We start from the raw sequence: 12,174 nt of genomic DNA on the forward strand, positions 1-12,174 counted from the left end.
AAAGGAGATCAGCAATCTCTCGAGCTGCATATTTGTGTTCTTGTGTCTGTGTTTGTGTCCAATATTTCATGTTTTCATGTCTCAATTTGTCTTTCATACAGATCTATTGTTGGAATCGAACTAAAGAGTATAGGGGTGTATTGGAGTTTTTGTGAAAGTGGATGCGTGGTCCCAGGGGGTATAAATGTAGAGTCGCGGCCGGAGCTGCGACTCACAACGTTCGCCCTCGTTTTAATCAGATTCTGTCTGTTCAGAAAGGAATGTCCGCGTAAGAAAGCACTTATGTAATGGAAAGCTTTCAATGTACATACATTTATCCACGTATTGTAGAAGTACAAATTTGGAACATACGTTTTGGTGGTCATCTGTGTACGTGTAGGAGATACATATGTATGTACATCTCTACGGGAGCACAAAGAACCCTAGAGCTTTTGCCCAACTCCCAAGTTCTGGCTCTTTGAGCAGAGCTTAGCATAATGAGTTCAAATTAAAATCTTGTTAAAAGTGCAAAAGGCGCAGACGGCAAAAGAAAACAAAAAAAACAAAAAGGAGAGCGAAGTGAGAGTGGAAGTGGAAGTGGGAGTGGCAGGGAGTATCAGAAACAAAGATAGAGGCGAAAGAGAGCTGGCAGGAAGGAGAGCGCGAAAATGGAATATAGAAATTATTCACGACATTTGCACGGTTCACTCTGTTTCGCTCCGTTCCGTCTGCACTTGACTTACAGTTAATCCCGGGAAGCTACTTAAAAGTCATTGCGACAGCAGCGGCAACAGCAACAACAACGGGCTCGCTGAAGGCACAAAGTGCAACGGGAACGAGAAGAGCAGAAGGAGAGGAGGAAGAGAAGTGGAAGCGGGAGCGGGAGCGGGAGCGCGAGTAAGATGAAGCTGAAGATGAAGCTGAAGCCGAAGCCGAAGCTGCATGCTGGAAAAGGAAAAGGAAACTTAATTAGAAAATTATGCGCGCAAGTCGAAAGAGCAGCGCATTAGAGATGCGGATGAGGAAGCGAGCAGCGACTTCCTAAGCCTTACCCCCCTCCCCCGCCCTGCTGGTATCTCCCCTCCCCTCTCCCGGCTACACTGCTTATAATTTGCATATTAAATGTCACGAAGTGATTTTCTAATGAATCAAAAACCATCAAATTCGGCTACATCCATCCGTGTGCCGTGTACCGCTCCTGCTTCTCTCGAGCACATCCTGCAGTTTTAATGATGGCTTCACATTAATGGCTGTCAAATTTTGTTGCTGCTTACCCTGCACTTAGGCACATCCCACACAGGATGCTCCCACCAGCACGCTCCCCTGCCCCCTCCGAGGTGCTCGAAAACTTCTTGAGGAGATCTACTTATGGAAGTTGTTGGCTTAAGCTTTTCCCGCTTTCCCGCCATCCCGCCATCCCGCCATCCCGCCATCCCGCTACCACGCAGCTTTTCGTTTCGGCTCTCTATTTTTTCGGCAGACGGTACAGTGCGTTTCAGAGCCGTAAAATAGTTGCAGGCAATGAGATTTTGTCTCGGGTTTCCTGTTTGTCAAAGTTTAAACAGTTTTCAAAGTAAATTATGCTCTGTATTCCAATTCCAATTCATCTAACGCTGGCTATCGCATACTTTCAAAGCCCACTGTACGCCAAACTTTGGCAGGAGTTTTGCCGAGGGGAAACGATAATTTCACACACGACAACAACGAATCATAATTTTCTCACATTGATGTTGATTAAGTTGTGCTTAAAGTTTGCCATCAAGCGACCCGAGATCCGAAACCCGGGATCCGAGACCCTCGTCAGGAGCCCACTCCTTGCTCCTTGCAAAGGAGGAAAGACACTTGGCTCGTCAGGTTTGCTGACATCCTCACGTGCCACAAATGGAGGGTGGGGGTGGGGCAGAAAGTTTTGCCAAAGCGAGGGGTGGGAAATATCGGTGGGAGTATCGGTGACCAGAGAGGAGGGAGTCGCCTCAAAAGCCAATAAGAGGAGACATTAAAATTCATCTAATGGTCAATGCACTCAGGGCACTAGTGGGGGCCCTAATGGTGTCTCTCTCTCTCCCCCCCCCCCCCCCCCCCCCTCCCACGTCAAGAGGGCGACATGTCCTGCCCAGACGAGCTCCAACTAAGTTTTAATTGAACTTTAGTGAGTTCCAAGCTCCAACTGAAAACCAGAAAAGCCACAAAAGCAATGAACAGGAATCGGCGGGGGGAGGGAGAGAGGGGGAGAGAGGGAGCGAGAGAGAGTGCAGAAAGGAGGTTACTTGCGAAAAAATGGAAATACTCGTAAAAAGGTGGCTCCAGCCAGGTACGAAGCAATATTACTTTAATGGAATAATTAAGCATGTTTGCCGAGAAACCCCGTGGCGCCACAGCCGCTCAGCGACTCCGCGGCCCCACCCGTAACAATGGGAGCTCGGTGCAAGTTTGTTTTCTTAGTCTTTGTGCGGAGGAGCCATTGTTGAGTCCTAAGAAGATGACGAAGGAGAGGCTGAAGCCCGCAGCAGCTGATTCATTGTCTTTCTCCTTTGCTGCTCTGCTCTGCTCGGCTCCCTTTTCGCCATTCAATATGCAAGCCGCACCGCACAATGGCCAACACAACGCAATCGCAGCCAGAGCCAGGGCCAGAGCCAGAACCAAAGACAGACCCAGAACCAGAGCCCAGGCCATAATCATATTGAATGACAAATAATTGAGGTTAGTTTAGCCATTGACCTGTGGGAGCCCAAGCAGAACGAGAACTAAAGGAACGGGAACTACTCGCTGATGTCAAACACGTTTCAGGGCTCATGAGCAAGGCAAGTGTTGATGGGGTTCTCTCTCTCTCTCTCTCTGTGTCTGCCATGGACCCGGTCTGGAGCAATGAGTGGTTCAGTGGGTGGAACCACCACAGACCACACGTGCTGATGCTGCCACTGCCACTGGCACTGGCACTGGCACTGGGAGCACCACAGCAGCCACTTCTGCTCCTGATCCAATACAAAAGCGAACAATTTTCTAAAGAAAAACTTTTTGTAACGGAAAAAGCAAAAGTTTTGCCTTCGACACCGCAACGAGAATTGTGTTTAGCGGGGCATACACACACACACAGACACACACAGACACAGAGGGAGATAGGGGGGGGACAGACAGAGCGAGTGCGAGTGCATTGCACTTCCTGCTCTCTCCGCCCGTGCCCTGCCCACTGCTAATCCCTGGCCATAGTCACACTCGGCTAGTGATAGTTTTAGGCGTACGTGTGGAACGTTTCAATTTAGTTCCAGAGTCGCGTGCGCAGCAAAAATTGAATTTATTATCATTGGAATTGATTGTAAGGAGCAGCATCAGCATCAGCATCCTTCTGCTTGTCCTTTCGGTCCTCCTTGCCACAAAGGAGCTCTAATAAGTGCGAGAATGAGCTGCTGCTGCTGCTGGCTGCTGGCTGCTGGCTGCGGTCACAAGATGTCAAATTTACTACTGACTTTGATTTATACAGAGCTGATGAGGAGGAAATGTAATTGAAATGTGTATCTTTGAAAAAGAGAAGAAGAGAAAGGGAAAACTCTAAAGATGGGCCATGGAAAAGTTTCCTAAAGGAGAACTTGGAATTACACAGATTTCGAGATACTTTTGACAGTTTTTCGAACGAGTAGTACTCGCTGGGAACGTAACGAGCGGATTCGCCCTCATCTTCGATTCGCCTGTTTTAAATGGGTTGTATTTTCCAGTTAAATCCGTTGATCCTTTTCGCTGTCTTCCTGTTGATTACACTCTCCTCCGAATCAATGGTGCGGCGGTGGGGCGAAGTGGTTTCCCCTCGGAAGTTGTGTGCACGTTGCTGGAAGCCTGGCCAAAGTCGTTAAAGCTTCATTTCCGGCCCAGTCATGCATGTAAACGAGCAATGACCGTAGAGCGGGCCAGCAATTGGGGCCAGGCAGACAGGCAGACAGGCAGACAGGGGAGGCGCCGAGTGGGACAGTCCGATTCCGCCGCCCGAGACTGATGAGCATCCATTGTCTGCTCTTGACGTGGCTACGCCTCCTCCACGCCTCCCCCTCCCTCCGCCGTGGCGTTGGCCCTTTTTGGCCGCTCTTAAAGCGCATAAATTATGCAATTTAAATTAATTAAAAGACTCGTCAATCCGACACGTGCGCATTAGCAGCAGCCCCAGCAGAACACAACAATTTTCACGCAAAAGTTTGCGGGATCCCCCAACCCCCCACCCCCCCCACCAAAAAAAAAAAGAGTGGCGGGCGGGGGCGGGGGCGGGGGCGAGGACTGTGTGTGATTACTGCAAACACTTTCATTAAAATTATTATGGCTAAAAATGCTTTTTGCTGTTTGCAATTGTTTCCACTCGTCGCCGCTCTGAACCTGAAGTTGCACCCACAGCCAGGCGCCACACAGCCCCCTCCGCCACTCGGCTACCCTCTCCCCCCCAGTCCCCCGTGGCATTTACATGCGGCGCATTGCGTTTCCTGCATTGTTACTGGCGCAATACCCTAACAGAGGGCATCACGAATGGCAGGGAGCGCCGGGAAGGAGGCAACAAAGCTGTAGTACGTGTATCTTCGTATAGATCCGTGCATCCAGCTGCATCTCCAAGGGTATCGGGAGTGTCGGCACCTAGGGCTCCACCCTCTTGTTGCTGCCGTGTTGTGATGTTGCCAGCAAATGTGGCAGAGTGGGCTCTCTGTGTGTGTGTGTGTGTGTGCGGCTGAGGTGTTTGTCTGCGGTGCTGCGTGTGCTGATTGCTTGGCAGCCAATGCCAGCGGCGGTTTGAAGCAGGGGGCGTAACCAGAAGGAGACAAACAGAAAGAGAGAGAGAGAGAGGGAGGGAGAGGGAGAGGGAGAGAGCATGAAAATGCAATGTGCTCGAAATGAAAACATTAAAAATTTAATTGCGATAATACAAGCGCATAAAATGTTAATGGAGTGTATGTAATCTGACACAGCAGCAGCGGCGACAGCGACAGGGACTCCAAGGACTCGCAGGACTCCCAGGACTCCAAGGACTTTGGGAGGAAGCCAGGCGGAACGCAATGAAATAGCCAAAAGGAAGCAGCTGTAATGAAGGATAAAAGAAATTAAAATGCTTTGTATGTTTGCTGGTTGCCAACAAGGAGCAGCTCCAGCTCCAGCTCCAGCTCCAGCTTTAGCTTCAGCAGCAACTCCGGTTTCGGCTCATCCGAAAGTCTGTCCGACGGACTGTCCGGCCTCGGCCTGGGCTCGTGCGGGGCTCTGAAATCAGGATCCGGGACTCGGGCTCAGGCGATAGTCCACTTTCAACGCCACCCAAAACCAAACAACATGCCGACAATGCACATTAAAGTCGTTCGCATCAGGCATCAATGAGCTCTGAGAGGAAGAGACAGCTCAAGATGGGTGGGGGGAGGCAGAGAGAGTCGGGCACAAGGGGCTTGCATAAAGAAATACGAAAAGAGAGACTGAAAAACAAGGAGCTGAGCACACGGGCTGAGGGTAGTCGACTAGGAGATACCTTCTATATCCCTCCACAGACCTGCCACAGCCCTACTTGCCTCCTTCCTCGATGCGGCACTGCCGCATATGCCCCCACTGTGCCGCTGTGCCGCTTTGCCGCTGTGCAAGGGGTGTGCGGACAGGTTGAAGCATTGCGAATTCAACTCGACAACATAGTCGAAGGTGCTTCGTCGCTTCTTGTATTCCTCCTATTGGCAAAACAAAAACAGGAAGTGCTCTGCGCTGCGCTTAAGTACTTCCGCCGCCTCATTGTTGCCACACACCTGCACAAAGAGAGAGCGGGAGAGCGGGAGAGGGGGGGGCTGCAGCTCCAACTCCCTGTAGAGATGTGCAAATAGTTCTCGCATTCGCCATAATTGCCGCAAGCTGTTTTTCGCTCCGCCCGTCAGGCAGCAGCAGCAATCAGAAAGTTATAAAACGAGCACACGTATCCCGACAAAGGGGGAGAGAGGGGGAGGGAGAGATCTATGGGGTTTATTTAATATACTTTTGGCATATCGAACGCTGACAGAGAACCTTCTCCCTGGTCCCGAGGCGGAATAAACAAATTGCAGAGGAGCAGAGGCTGCCCCACCCCTCCCCTCCCCTCGCCCTTTTCCTAATCAGCCATGCCATGCCCCAAACAGATTCCATGTCGAAGAGGCAGAGGGTCGGGTGGCTGTGGCAACTTCATTTCGGCCATGGCCATATGCCAGGGCCACCTTTTTAAAATGCAAAACAAAACTTTCGGTTAACAATACTAATCCGGCAATTTATGCAAGGGATTTCGACAGCTGGACCACAGCTGCTTAAACAAACTTGCTGGCTTGGGGCAAACTACAAATACACACACACACACACACACACACACACACACACACACAGAGGGAGGGGCAAACACAGATAGAGACTGCGACAAAGCGCTGGACCGGACTTTACTGGACTCGACTCCGGGAGGCTATCATAAATAAGTGGCCCAGGACGAGCGGGGCCAGAAAAAGCCGAAAACAAAGCAGCAAAATTATAGGAGACGCTTATAAAACTTTGCATCGCTGCCATCTGCCACCTGCCCCACCCCACTGCCGACCGTGGCGGTGATGCATGGCGTATACGCAACTTTTGATGCCGCTCAACGTAGTGCCCCCTCCACCGACCGAAAAAAAAACAATTCATTATAGAATTAGAAAGTAATTCGAACGGAAATTTTACTTGTGGACCGTTGCACAGGCAAAGTTGCCCCACGAGCTCCTCGAGCCGGGAATCGTTATCTGTTTGTGGCTCCGAAGAGCGGAGAGTGGAGAGCGGAGAGCGGGGCGGGGGGTGTCGGGGGGGTGCGCACCTCAACATAAAATTTAAGGCGATTAAAATGTCAAACACGACAAAGCGTGCGGTATTAAAAACGCCAACAGCGTGGCAACAGCCAGCAGAGAGCACTGCCAAAGAGGGGGGGGAGGGCCGGGCAGTTATCGCCTGGACTGATACCCTGTTCGATGCGAAATTGTGTGGCTCTGGGGGTTCTTTCCTTTCACCATGAAATCGTCTTTGGGTGGATGCTAGTCCTTCCTTGGGCCCAGTTCTCCGGGGTTTTTCCTCCCTAAACCTAGAGCAGGGTATCCCAAGCTTCGCCTAACCTTTCGCTCTATGCCTTGCATTTCCTTTATGTTATATTCGAGGGTGTATGTATGTGTGGGCCCCCTTCGATTTTCCGCTCCTGTTTGCCTTTGCATAAAATTCTCTTGATGTTGCCGTGGCCGTGGCCGTGGCAGTGGCAGTGTCCGTGGCCGTTTCTGTTTCTGTTTGCGTTCAGTGTTAAGTACTTAACGGCATGTCAGCGCTGTTGGTCAGGCACACAAGTTGTTGTTTTGTTATTCCTGCTGTGGCTGTTGTTGCAGATGTGCCGCTGTTGCAGCTGCTTTTGTGCGCTATCAATGTACGCCCCTGTTTGAGGGTCTTAAAAATCGAAAGCTTGCTTTCAGTTTTTTTGCCTGTCAATTAGTTTTCCAGCAGCAGAGACCAGACAGGCCCCAGACCCCCTCCCCCACCCAACTGGGGAGACCAGAGCCAGTCAAAGGGAAAACCCAGCCAAAAACCGCTCCGTGTGGCTTTAAGAAAAAACACTTCAAGTCCAGTTTAAGAGTCGCGGTGCCCCCCTCTGCGAGTGCACACTTTTGTGTCTCTGCCGCAGTCGTGGGGGCGCGGGGAGGGGTCCCCCCCCCCCCCCCCCCCCGAATTGCAGAAAGAAATGGCGCAAATTGTGTGACAGCGTGTAAAGTTGGCACTTTCACACATAACTCATAACTTTGGTGGCAAAACTTTCGCTCAAAACGAACCGTGGGGGGGGCAGGGGGTTAGCTTGGAGCCACAACATTGGCGACTATTTGGACGCTCGTGTTCGACTATTTATCTCGACAAGTGCACGGGTATGTGGCAATGTTTTTAGCTAAATTCTGTCTCGCTCCCCCACTCGTTCGCTCCCTCTCGCTCCCGCGGACTCGCCTATGTGGTGGAGTTTTGACAGCGCATATAAAAGACCATAAAACAAAAGTTTTTGCTCAACTTTCGGTGCTGCAGCGCCGAGAACTTTAACGCCTACGAACACACACACACACACACACACACACACACACACAGACACAGCCATGCCCCCAGAAGGTGCGTTTCATGCTGATAAAAAGAGTTTCAGATTTGAATCAGTTTTTCTGCGTAAGAAATAGGTTTTTAGGGATTATAATTGGTATAAAAAAAAACTAAAGAAAAAAAAGATTTATTTCTGATTTTGAAAAGTGTTTTATATATATGATCTGCACGTTGTAGAGGCACCCAGCTACAGCCGTCTGCAGCAGGCCAAAGCAGAGTGGGGGAGGGGCAGATGGGGGGGGGGGGGGGGGGAGTCTAAACTATAAACTCTTTGCGGCATTAGAAACGTAGAGCAAAAGCGGTGATTTCTCTTTTTCTACCTAATTTTTTATTTTTTTTCCTTTGAGCATAGTTCTTGGCGTGTTTGTGTGTATGTGTGTGTGTGTGTGTGTGTGTTTGTGTGTGTGTGTGTGTGGTTGTGGGTGCCACAAACAAACGTCAGAAACAGAAGCAGCATCAGAGAGGGGCAGAAGGGGGGCTCATGAATTATGAAAAATTTAAAACCAACGCGATGAAACTTTGTTGCCTTTTGGCCACGTTATTTTTTTCCAACTCTTTCTGTTTTTTTTTTCCTGTTTTTTTGTTGATTTTGTTTACGCTTGAAATTAACCGGCAAATGACGAGTTTCAATTGCAAGGCACACAAGTGCGCACCCCCCGCACCCCCCCGCACCCCCCGCGCCCACTGTGGACATTAATCATTGCCTACTTATGCGGGCCAGGGCTGGGAGCCCAGTGACTTTCCGCTTGGGAATCAACTCCGATCGCCCTGGAAAGAAGGTGGAAGAGAGAGGGAGAGGGAGAGGGAGTGGGAGAGAGTGGGACTGCAACTGCAATTCGTTTGGCTGCTTCTAATGAAGTAATAGAAAATGCAAAGTGCTGCATAAAAAATGATGCACATTTCTCAAAACGCAATTATGTTGGTCGACTGCAAGAGAAACAGAGAGCAAGAGAGAGAGGGAGAGGGTGAGAGAGGGAGAAGAGAGCTAATAATAATAACAGCTCATGAGCACTGACATTTGACAAATGGCGAAAAACAAACGAGGAGTGCCCCAGACACGGACGCGGACACGGACACGGACAAGGATTGGGGATAGGGGACACGCCCATCCATTTAGCATGCAAATGCAGTGGCAGTGGCAGTGGCAGTGGCAGTGGCAGCTGCACCATTCCAAGGGGCACTTCTTCTTATTAACGAGACCACAAGAGAAAGGAGCAGCGGATGAGCGAGAGAGAGAACCGCCACTGAAGGACTCATCAGCCAAAGTGGATAAGGGACAAAAGCCTCGAGTTGATCGGGCCATATTGACAATGGCCTGTCGCTGAAATTGTTTATTACCGGAAATGTCCAGCCAATGTCTGGCAGTTGAACTCCACAGCAGAGGGGGGGGACACCCTACCATCCACACTCCAGACTCCACAATGTACTGTGCTACTCCCTCCTCCCACCTCCACCATCTTCCATCTCCAATTCCAATTCCAATCCCAGTCCTTGGCTCAAATCAAAATGACAACGCAGCTCCTTCTTGGCATTGTTGTCGCTGTCGATGACACAACACAAACAGAAATAACTGGGAAAACTCGGAGACTGGGAAAACTCGGAGACTCGGAGAGGGGCAAGAGCTTCTGGGAACTTTTCCACTGATTCCTAGCCCCCGCCCCGTGTTGATTTTTCTTTTCGACTGCCGGTCGCTTGTTGTGTATTTATTAAAAAACTTTTGTAATTATAGCAATGCGTCTCATCTCCCAGGGAGAGGGACACCTGAGTGCTGGCTGGACAGTTGTCGGGCACTGGCTCTCGATGAAGTATTTCCACTGGTCCCCCCCTCCCTACCAAAAGGCATTTAAGTATTAGCTAAAGAGAGCCACAGAAGAGCTAGAAAATAGGGAATCAAAAAGGTGCACCAAAAGGTGCCTTCTTTAAGCGAAGAAAAATTTAAGAAAATACCTGCACACAGATGAAAGTCGAGAACCGTCGGGGGAAAGACAGTAAAAGTTCCAGCAGGAGCAAAAATAACATCAAAACTAACAGCAGCAGCAATGTCCTCGCTCGACCCCATAAAGGCAACAGAAACAACAGCAACACGAACATATTTCCCCCAGAACATGAATTTAATTTTTATTTTTTAGTTTTAAGCTCTTGTCGGAGGCCAAACTATTGTAATTATTTTGAACAGCCAATAAGGGCAATGAAGCAGGACCAAGAACGGCAGCAACATCGGCAGCTAATGGGGCAGCATCGGCAGCAACCAGCAGCAGCCAGGAGAGAGCTTTGTGCTGTTCTTGTTTGTCCTTGTTACGGGCTGGGCTGGACACCAAGCCGGACGATGCATGCACTACACAGCAGAGACAGGAGACAGGAGACAGGAGACACCCTTGACAGGGGACTACCCTGATGGCACCCCGCCACCCTGCCACCCTGCCTGATGGCCTTTCTTTTACATCACTTGCTGATGGCACCTCCTTTTGCTGTCCCCTCGGATAGCCCTCCTGAAGCCGCCCCTGAATTTTGTTTGTTTGATTTGCTGCCGAGCATTTTGTGCAACATTTTTGGGCAAATTACTTAAACAAATGCCGAGTGGAGGCAAGGACAGGATAGCCGGATGTATAGCCTCCCTCTCTCTCCCCCCCCTCTCCCCCCTTATCGATATGCAAACACTCCGGCAGGCTCTATTCCTGGCTTAGTTTCACCCTAAATTGAGTTCGATTTTTGACTTTTTTGGGGGCTTACAAAGCTGTTTATTTAATCATTTACATATGCACATACATACATACATATGTATGTACATAGGTATTCGTTTCAGAAAAATATTCATATATTATCGAATACCTTTCTGAGTGCGGCTCCTTTCTGCGTTCATAATCAAATATTTGAATTTGGTCATAATTCGGCATCTAATTAATTTCCCTAACCAAGCCCCCAATCCCCTCCCCCCCTCGGCTTGGCTTGGCTTGCAGTTTACTCGCTCGCGGCTGTGGGAAACCGCACACATGCACGGGCCAAAGGAGCGGCAGTGGCAGTGGCTGTGGCAGCAGCAACAGCAGCTAATTAATTTTAATAAATTGGCCACAGACACACTCAAACACACACACACATTAATATATGCGTGTAAACATATGTGTTGCCATATAGAAACCATCTCGATTGTCTCCTCTCGAAAGATTTGTATATTTCTTTGGCGAAAATTGAATAAATCCCGGAAGCGTCAAATTAACACACGCAAGGGGGGCCCCTGCCCCTGCCCCTGCCCCTGCCTCTGCCCCTCCTGACAAAGTGGCGCCTATGAATATTTATGTAGGCGAAATTGATGCCGCCCCCACAGCAGTGGCTGCCACACAACAATAACTCCTTGCTGCCAATTTACGGCACTTTGGCCGTAAAGTTTTTGCCTTGCTATAAATTATTGACAGCTTGTAAATTTCACTAAAGTCACTTGCGGTGTCTCCCGCCTCCTCTCCCCCCCCACCATCTCTCTTGGGATCCCCCATCCGCTGGACATTTGGGTGCATGCATCAGCTAATGCTTGGCCAAAGATTTATGGGGAAGCCCCCCCCCCTCGTAATGTGGCCGAAATTTGCATACGGGAAAAAGTGGTCGCTTCAAAAGTAGGCGGGGAGGAGGCGCGGACACATTGTAATGGACCCTGGGAAGTCCCTGAGCGTTAATTTCTTCTGCTTCCGCTCGCTTTTGCTGGACTTAATTCCATTTGCGGCACGGGGGGGACGGACAGTGTGTGAGCGCACACATGAGAAGCGGATGATGTCGCTATTAAGGACACATTAGCTGGACACTTTTCTGGAATTATGTGGCTCACAGACATGCATGCTAATGACACAGGGAGAGACACAAAGAGGGAGAGAGAGACAGAGACAGGGAGGGGTGCTTTGAAATTGCATTAAATGCAAATGCCTGCACTCGCACTCCCTCTCTCCCTCTCTCGCTCGCTCTGTGTGTCTCTCCATCTCTGTCTGCATCGGTTTCCCCGTCTATGACGATTTGCTCTGCAAACTGGGTTAAGTTTTTTGGCTTTTGGAAAACGTCATCGATGCTGCTGGGCGCCTCTGAGCGCCTGCTACTCCGGGAGCCGATTGGCCA

The sequence above is a fragment of the Drosophila miranda genome, chromosome 3 (genome assembly GCF_003369915.1).
Source record: "Drosophila miranda strain MSH22 chromosome 3, D.miranda_PacBio2.1, whole genome shotgun sequence".
Lineage (NCBI taxonomy): Eukaryota > Metazoa > Arthropoda > Insecta > Diptera > Drosophilidae > Drosophila > Drosophila miranda.